The sequence below is a fragment of the Enhydra lutris genome, unplaced genomic scaffold (genome assembly GCF_002288905.1).
Source record: "Enhydra lutris kenyoni isolate GAN:26980312 unplaced genomic scaffold, ASM228890v2 scaffoldscaffold21, whole genome shotgun sequence".
NCBI lineage: Eukaryota > Metazoa > Chordata > Mammalia > Carnivora > Mustelidae > Enhydra > Enhydra lutris.
This window is the reverse complement of record NW_019154105.1, coordinates 24770605-24780978: the sequence shown is the minus strand read 5'-3', so window position 1 is coordinate 24780978 and position 10374 is coordinate 24770605.

The following is a 10374-nucleotide window of genomic DNA, read 5'->3' as shown; positions in this document are numbered from 1 at the left end:
TGGATTAACCTAGGTATGGCACGTACCATCTGTGTTTCTGAGCAAGTTAACATCCCTAAACTCTAATCTCCTCTTCCATGATAAGTGAGTACTAACAACACCTCCAGCATAGATTTTGGGGAGAACTGAATGAGCTAATATAGGCCAACTCTTACCACAATATCAGGCATATAGTAACTGTTCAAACAATATTTGTTGTTGCTATTGTTACTATTAGGGAAAATGTGGACAAAGGCAGGAATTACTTAGTCTGTAATAAAATAATCAAAATATTTGGATTACGTGTGATTCGTGTGAATTTAAGCAGACAGAACCTGCCCCCATCAGCACTGTGAAGAAAAGAAAGCATATTACCTCCTCAAGCTCCGATTTCTTGCTTTTTCCTTCTTTTAGCACCCTCCCCACTACCTCCATATCCCCACCTTGTCAAAATGAGCTCACAATCCTTCTTCTTTGTCCTCCATCCCCACTGATTCCCCCACTTCCCTTCACCCAGGGCTGGATGAGAGCCTGGTGAATTATAAGGAAAGCCTCTGCAATTGTGGCCTTTCAGACTGCAAGGATAGAATAAGGGGTCTGAGGATAGAGATACTCTCGGATGTTTCTTGATCCTATCAATTCTTATATATAGATAGATTCTATATGTAGATAGCCAGACTCCTCTAACATAAGGAGCCCTCAGCAGGACAATTTCAAGTTCCTTTACAGATAAAACTTTCAAGAGTGAAAACTGAAGGCATTTCTAATATATCTTTCTGTGAAAGTTGTTTTTTTCTCATTATGCAGTCTTTATTTCATGTTTAGGCTGTCCTCTCAGTGTTGGGTTGAGAGAAAGGACAGGAAAGAGTACAGAAGTCTTTTATTACCTTACCTCTCCAGCATATAGCCGAAAAAATGAAAAGCAGGAGCAGGGGAAGCCTGTTATAGGTTAGAGTCCTTGGAATCAGAGGCTGAGTCAGGGGACTTAGGCAAATGCTCACCAGAAGGATTTGTAAGGAAGTGAGGGAAGCAAGACAGGGCAGAGAAGCAAAGTGAGGACATGGGTTCAGCTGTGGTCCAGCCTCAGATCAATCCTATGGGAAGTTCTGGGACAGGGGTGGCCTCACAGAATTGTCTCACCTAGAGGCAAATGGGTTGGGCTTTTATACTACTTCATCAGTAGTTGTCACCAAGTCACACCCAGAAGTCAGGGGATAACCTTTCAGGGAGTTCTGGGTGGATCAGCTCCAGAGGGCCAAGAGCAAGTCTTCAGTGACGGGTGTGGCTGTAAGCCATTGGTCACCAACACTCACAGCAGCTGAGTGACAAAAGAACTGGTCTGGTGAAAGAATCCGAGCAGCACAGCAAAAGCCCTTACCACACCCCTAAAAATAAAGACAGTAGAAAGTGTTTACTCCTAGAAGGATTACCCGTGACTTTATTTAAAACCTATCTACTCCTACTAGATCAAGTCTCTCTGGACTAGAGCCTCATTCCTTAACAGATTGGAAATAGCAAGAGAGAAGAGAGTGCAGAAACTCTTAAAGGTAAATACAGCAATTGAGGAGTAAAAAAAAAAAAACAAAAAGCAGGAACTCCAAAAAGCATGGGAGTCTGGAACCTTGGAGTGTAAAACCCTAGAGGATTATAAATTAAAGTCTAAAAACATTGAGATTTACAATGATGCCCAAATTTGACAAGAAAATAAGCTATGCTTGGCATTCTACCTTTAAGAATGCAGGGTGATATGCAACATAATTTTAGACTTCATTTGAAATGTGGAAGCTTTAGGTATATGAACAATTACACACTTTACTTTTGCAGAATCTCTCCTTTCCTGTCAGCCCTAGATAAGGGAGGTGTCACTGAATTACACCTTGGAGATCATCTGACCCCCAGGAGCATGTTGAAACTTCTCAGACAGTAGCATAACTTTAGTGATTTCTTAATGTTCTGACCATTCTGATTCTACCTAGAGCAAGTGATGAAATAATCAGAGCTGACAGAAAGTTCCAATCACCACATATATATACATAGTCTGATGGAGAGACCTCTAGCCTGGCATCTGGAGTTCAAATTCCTCCACTGTCATTAACATCTGTGTGACCCTATGCAAGTTATTTATCTTCTCTGAGTCTCAGTGTCTTCATCTGTAAGGGAAAAATTATCATATCATTATTAATATTTATTCTATTATATTACACACTCTATTACATGTAACATATTATTATATTAACAATATTGTTATGTCTCATCAGCCTGCTGTAAGGAACAAATGAGATAATGCTTGTGTAGTTGCTTTGTAAAGGGCAAATAATAATTAAAATGGAAGTAGAATATTTGGGAAAGTAACAAATATTTCATCCCTTTATTTTTTCCAATGAACCCTTTGTTAGTTTTTCTAAACCTCTAAAACTGGTGAGATAGACAAGGATGCCATTTCCCAGATTTATGCTGACCCCATTCACTGCCATCTGGCCTCCTCTACTGCCCTCTCAGTAGCCAACCTGTACCCCTATTTCTTGTTCCTATTTCAGAATGACCGTCTTTGGAGAATGGGGTTTCTCAGGAAGGACATTGCACAATCAGAAATCGCTGATCTGCCAAGGCCGTAACATTTTTTTTCCTGGAGCCTTTTCAGGAATGTGTCACAGGAGGTGGGGGAGATGGGCCATGGAACAGAGAGTACTAGGCACCAGCAACCAGGTAATAAAATGTTTGAGCATTCCTTTTTAAAATCTAATGAAGACATCAATCTTCATTAAGTCAAAGAGTCTGGGGTCCACAGCAGTGAGATTTACTGAGCTGCCTCCAAAAGTGGGAGAAACAATGACCAAAATGCAGGCCATAGAGGGAGAGGCAGTGAATTCTAGAACTTGATGACATCTATTTTCAACAACTGTTGAGATTGCCAATAGCTATTATCCCTTTATTGCGCCTCAAGCTCACACAGTGGTGTGCCAGAGCCAGCTTGCACCAACTCAAGAGAGCCAATTACTCATGGCCCTTCCCAACTCCATGCTCAGTAATGTCATGTTGGTAGCCTGCAATCAGCCATGGTGTCAGTATTTACCATGGAGATCAGCAGGTGCCACAAACAGGGTTTTTTTTTTTTCCTTTCAGAGAGCCAGCTCACCAGCACACCACTGCTTAAGCACAACAAGATGTGTGGAACCCTGAAATAGCTTTCCGAAGAGCAGTGTTGTTCTTGAATTTCCATGTGAACCACCAGAAAAAAAAAATAGTTTATGTGTATATAAATATCAGAAATCCTCTGCTTTTATATACCAAATTCACCTTCCTCATATAGCCTCTTTTTCCTTTGAGGCTGAATGTGGAGAGCTGCTACTACTGAACTGAGAAAAACCTGAGTCAGTGTTATATCCTTGGCATTGTCAACAGGATTGGTTTTCTCATGAGTGTTTTCCAAGCTCTACCCTCTGCTGGGACAAAGGATGCCTATGGAAAGCAATTTTTCTGCACGGGGTATACCTCTAGAGCTTGAGGTATCTATAGAAAAGTAGCAGCAAGATACTGCTCTCTGCTTGGGGGAATTTTGCCAGATTGCAAATAGCTGAAAGCAGACAACTTTAGTAGAACATAATTCTCTTCTTTCTTTTCATACTGAACTGTAGGATTAACAAAGAACAAAGGACATGGGTAATAAGGAGGATACATATTACATGGAGCACTGAGGGTTATATGCAAACAATGAATCATGGAACACTACATCAAAGACTAATAATGTACTGTATGGTGACTAACATAACATAATAAAAATAAGTAAATAAAAAATACAAACATATACAATATTCACCTCCACAGAACTTTCACTGATGTCTTTGTGGCTGTAGCTAATGATTTTCACCACTGTTTCCCATAACTTACCTAGAGGCTAGAAGGAAAAATGATGGGGAAGAAAATTGGCATTTATAGAACACCGTCTTGGTATGAGGTACTAGATTGTCTTATTTAATTACCATAGCAACCATGCAAAAAAGGTACTGGTATTTCTATTTTTTCAGAGAAGAAAAGGCAAGCATTGCCTAAGGTTAGCCAACTAATGGGGTTTTTGGAACTGGAATTTGAATACAAGTCTCTGACCAGATGTTTTGTGCTCAAAAATCTTCTGATTTTGTGTCTTTTCTATTTATTGACTTATGAAAAAAAAATCCAACTGTGGACCCAGTTCTGGACACATGGGTGCAGGCTGAGTCTGGTCCCTTGGGGTTGGCCTTCCACAAAGAAACACATTGGATTGTCTCATTGTCTAATTGGATTGGAATGTGTAAAGATACACATTGAATTTTTCTAGAGAAAGCCCAGAGTCTTCCTGGATACAGAACTTGCAATTTCCCAGGGGCAGTTTTGAGACAAACACTAAGTCTCTGTTGTCATGTCCATTAAAGATGTAAAACAGGAGAACATGGAAATCAGAAGTGGATCTTAGACAAGATTTTTAAAGATTTTTTTAAGTACCCTTGTTTTAATGGCCTAATCCAACTGCTACTAACAGAGCCTCAAATTGCTACCTGTGTGGTTTAAAGAAAGAAAGGAAGGTTATCTTTTCTAATAATCTCATACTGGGAGAAATACATAATGGTTTCAGCTGTAAATTGCACATTAGCAGTCACATTTGGGGGGACTATGCCATATCTCAGGCTAAGGAATGTGACATATGCCCTTTGGCTCCCGAGGATAAACCTAACAAAATCTTATTCTTTCAAGTTTCAGTGATAAATATATTACTGATACTCATACTTTACTTTCATAGAGTTCACCAACTCACACCAACTCAGAAAGGTTAGCAGAACTGTTTATTTGGTTTTTTGGATGAAGTGGCAGAGAGACATTGCATTTCTGCACATGATCCCTTTACACATTCAAAAACAGTCCCTTATGTTCCTTCCAAATCATTTTTTCTCCTGGGCAATAACTTCGTTTAATAGGCTTTTAAAATTTGTGATTATATAAGTGATAGATATTCAAAGGTTAAATAATGAAAAAATCTAATGTAAAATGATGTAAATATGGGATGTTACTCAAATTTTTACTGTATTAATTTTAGAGGGGGTAGGGGCAGAGGAAGATGGAGAGAGGGGATCTTAAGCTCTCTCACAACCCTGAGATCATGACCCAAGCCAAAATCAAGAAATTGGACATTTAACCAACTGAGCCACCCAGGTACCCCTAGATTGTTACTCTAATTTTTAAAGTGCATACTTTTGGAATCTAGTATTGGTACCCAAATATTTTTAGTAAACATAAAAATCTCTTATAAATTTTTATAAAATATTTTATAAATTTTCTACTGTGAAAGCCTAAAGTCTAGCAGGAGAGAAAAAGAGAAATAGAGAGAGAACATGTAGGTGAGTTAAGTGTTCAACCCTTCTCAGTTAGAAGTGCCTTTATAACCTCTTAGTGGAAATGTACATGGCCAGATATATGGGTTTGGAACTCAGGAGAGAGGTTCAGACTACAGGAACAGATTTGGAATTCAATAGCATATAGATGGTAATTTGAGTCATAAGAATGGAACATATCAACCAGTAAAAGTAGATAGAGTGTAAGAAAAGGGTGGGGTCTAGAACTGAATCCAAAAAATCTCCCACATCTAAAAGCCAGGACTTTTCGGTTGTCTAGAGTCACTCAGATATCTCCACCATCTCTGGATCCATTCTGTCTTCCATTTTCTAGGTAAGTTCTGGGCCAGAAAAGAGGCTTCACTGACATAGATCATGTTGGAGTCCTCCCTACACCAACTAAAAAGCTTTTAGGAGGATTGGCATTTTTTAAAATAGCATGATAGAGCTTATTTCCACTTAGGATGTAGAACCAGTCAATAGAAGCAGATCCAAAGATGGCCCAATTATGAGAATTATCAGACCAAGACTTTAAAACATATTATAAATATGTTAAATAACTTATAGGAAAATATGGATACAATTCATAAAGAAATGGAGTATTTCAGAACAATTCAAACACTAAAAAATTAAAAATACAGAACTGAAAAATAAATCTAAGAAATTGGAAGGCCTACAAGTAACAAGTGGACGTTGCAGAAAAGATTAATGAATGGGAAGCAAAATCAATAGAAATTATTCAAACAAGAGGAAAGAGAAGAAAAAAATTAGGAAAGTAGATTATTGATAAGCACAGAATAATATCAAGTGTCTAACATACATGTAATTGCAGTCCCTTAAGGTGAAAGAGGTCCCTTAAAGAGAAAGAGAACCAGGCAGAAAAATACTCAAAGAAATAATAGCTGAAACTTTCCAAATTTGATGAAAACATCAAACCATGGATCTGTGAAGTTCAACAAGTCCCATGCAAGATGAAACAGAGAAAACCACTCCTAAACACATGATAATCAAATTGATGAAATAAAGAGAAAAAGCGCATCTTAAAAGTAACCAGAGAGGGACGCCTGGGTGGCTCAGTTGGTTGGATGACTGCCTTTGGCTCAGATTATGATCCCGGAGTTCCCGGATGGAGTCCCGCATCGGGCTCCCAGCTCCATGGGGAGTCTGCTTCTCCCTCTGACCTTCTCCTTGCTCCTGCTCTCTCTCATTGTCTCTTTCTCAAATAAATAAATAAACTCTTTAAAAAAAAAAAAGTAACCAGAGAATTAAAGACATACTACCAGGAACAGTGATATGAATGGTAGCTGATTTTTCTTTAGAAACTATGCAAGACAGAAAATGTGTCAGAAGATAATGGAATAACATCTTTAAAGGGAATAGAACTGTCCCCATAGAATTCTATACTCAACTAAAATACTTCTTCAAAAATGAAGGTAATAAAGAGACATTTTCAGATGAAAGGGGGCTGAGAGAATTTGCAGCAAACACACCTATACTAAAGTAAATGTTAAAAAATTTTTTTTCAGGGGCGCCTGGGTGGCTCAGTGGGTTAAGCCGCTGCCTTCGGCTTGGGTCATGATCTCAGGGTCCTGGGATCGAGCCCCGCATCAGGCTCTCTGCTCGGCAGGAAGCCTGCTTCCCTTCCTCTCTCTCTGCCTGCCTCTCTGCCTACTTGTGATCTCTCTCTGTCAAATAAGTAAATAAAATCTTTAAAAAAAAAAAAAAAAAAATTTTTTTCAGACTAAAGATAATAGATGGAAATTTGAATATACAGGAAGGAAGAAAAAAATGAAGAAAATATGTAACATATTTCCAGTTTCTAGCCCATCAGGGAGTTTAGAAGTTGTCAGTCTATCCTAATAAGTTAAAAACTTAACAAACTGAAAAATTAGCAACTCTTTTCAGATCTGTCAGAGAAGTGAGGTCACAGGCAAACCACTGCCCCCTCATACTGGAGAAACAGACAGATGAATACAGAGAACCATAACTTATTGGAGCAGAAATTCACAAGCAGAAGCCACCTTGGGACCCAGTGCCAAGACAGAAAAACTTGAACTGTAACTGGTGAATTGTTGGAGGCTGAGTGTGGACAACTCTGAAAGTTAAAAACTGAAGGGGTTCCAGGTATTCAAGGCTAGATCAACATTCAAAAATCAATTAATGTAATTCAACACCAAAAAAGAAAAACTGCATGATCATATCAATGGATGCAGAAAAAGATTTGACAAATCTAACACTTACTCATGATAAAGGAATGCTTTAAGTGATTGATAAAATAGGAATAATGAGAGACTGTGGACTCTGAAAAACAATCGGAGGGTTTTTGAGGGGAGAGAGGTGGGAGGTTGGGTGAGCCTGGTGGTGGGTATTATGGAGGGCACATATTGCATGGAGCACTGGGTGTGGTGCATAAACAATGAATTCTGGAACACTGAAAAGAAATTAAAAAATAAAAATTTTTTAAAAAGAAAACAAAAAAAAATAGGAATAACGGAAAACTTCCTCAACTTGAGAAAAACTATCTTCAAAAACCCTATAGCTAACATCATACTTAATGGTGAGAAACTCAAAGCTTTCCCATTAAGATCAGGGAGAAGGCAAGGATGTTCTCTCTCACTACCCCCTTTCAAAATCATACTGGAAGTCCTACTAATGGGCAAAAAAAGAAATAAAGGGCATAGAGATTGACAAGAAAGACATAAAACTGTCTTTGTTCTCAGATGACATGGTTTTTTATGTAGAAAATCCAAAAGAATTAGCAAAAACTCTCCTGGAACTAATAAGCAATCATTACACGTTTGCAGGATATAAGATTAAATACAAAAGTCAATTGTTTTCCTATAAACCAACAATGAATAAGTGAAATTTGAAATTGAAAACACATTTTTTTTTTGCTTTGTAAAAAGGCATTCATTTTTGCCTTTTAATACAAAACAAGTCAGAGAAGCATAGAAAGAAAATATCATACAAGACAGTTATTGAAAAATTCCCCAACAAATGAATTTCAGTCACACTCCTTCTCTTCAGCCTAGGGAACTGGGGCACCTGGGTGGCTCAGTGGGTTAAGTCTCTGCCTTCGGCTCAGGTCATGATCCCAGTGTCCTGGGATTGAGCCCCAAATCAGGCTCTCTGCTCACTTGGCGGGAAGCCTGCTTCTCCCTCTCCCACTCCCCCTGCTTGTATTCTCTCTCTTGCTGTGTCTGTCTCTGTCAAATAAATAAAATCTTTAAAAAAAAAAAGAAAAGAAAAGAAAAGAGGAAACTATAAGCTAACCAATGTCTGTCCCCTTGAAAAAAATCTTATTTAAAAAAAAAAAAAAAAAGGAAGAAAAACACTCTGTGAAATATGGCAGGAGCTTGGCCACTGGAAGCTTGTCTTAACCAACTTGATGAAATGGAATACATGTGGCCATTGGAATATGACCACCTCCTTGTTTCTTGCTCATAATGCTCTTCATCCAAAGGGAAGGTGCTGGCCTGGGGACCATTTGATGCCTCTTATGCATAAGTGGCGATCTGAGGTCTCAAAGTCAGGCAGGTTTAGAGTCTTCCATTTCATATCTTCACTCTCTCCCATATGTGGTTTCTTGTCACTGGAAGCAGAAAGAGTGATGGGCTTAGCAGGGGATGGTGGGGGGGGGGGGAAACCACTTCATTGATGCAGCAAGTGTGATCAGGCAACTTATACAAAATCCTCCTGCTTGTGGTATCCCACACATACCCCAACCCGTCAGCTAAGCCAACTGCTCTCTTGCTTCCTTAAGAGGACCAAGAACATGTCAGAAGTTTCTTCTCAAAGTTGTGCACACTTCCTTAAAATATATTATTTACATTACCACCTTCAAACATGAAATACTTATAAATGTAACAAAACATGTATAAGATCTATATTGAGGAAAACTATAAAACAAATGAACAAAGTCAAAGAACTAAACAAATGGGGAGATATTCCATGTTCATGGACAGGAATACTCAATGTTGTCAAGATGTTAGTTATTCCCAACTTGATTACAGATCTGATGCAATATCAATTAAAATCTCAGCAAGTTATTTTATAAATATCAACAAACTTAATCTAAAGTTTACATGGAGAGTCTGAAGAAACAGAATAGTCAACACAATATTAAAGGAGAAAAAAGTTGGAGGACCAAAACTTCCCAACTTCAACACTTACTATAAAGCAACAATAATCATGACAGTGTGGTACAAGCAAAAGAAGACAATAGATCAATGGGACAGAACGGAGAGCCCAGATTGAGTCCCAAATAAAGTAACTGATCTTTGACACAACCCAGTGGAGCAAAGACAGTCTTCGCAATAATTGGTGTGGTGGAACGTCTGGGCTCAGTCAGAGTAATGAAATTAGAATCTTGATATCCACTCAGGTAATGAACTTGGAATCATGAGATTGAGCCCTTGTGTTAGCTCCACACTGGGCATGGAGCCTGTTTGGGATTCCCTGTCTCCCTCTCCCTCTGCTGACAGTCCCCTCACCCCACACACAATGCCTGCATGCCTGTGTGCTCTCTCAGGGAAAAAAACAAACAAACAAAAACAAAAACTGGTGTGGGAACAACTGAATACCCACATGCAGAAAAGAGAAAAGAAGCCTTAGACACAGATCTTAAACCCTCCACAAAAATTGACTCTAAATGATTGATCACAGGCTTAAATGTAAAAATGCAAAACTAGAAATCTTCTTGAAGAGAACATAGGAAAAAACCTTGATGGCCTTGGGGAGGACAGTGACTTTTTAGATACAACACCAAAGGCATGATCCATGAAAGAAAAATCGAGAAGCTGAACTCCAATAAAAGAACTTCTGCTCTGTAAAAAACAATGTTAAAAGAATGAGAAGACAGTCCACAGATTGATATTTGCAAAAGAATACCTCAAAAAGATAAAGGATTGTTACCCAAAATATACAAGAACTCTTACATTCAACAATAAGGGGGAAAATGTGATTAAAAATGGACCAAAGGTCTTAACAGACACCTCTCCAATGAAGATAAACAGATGGCAAATAAGCATAT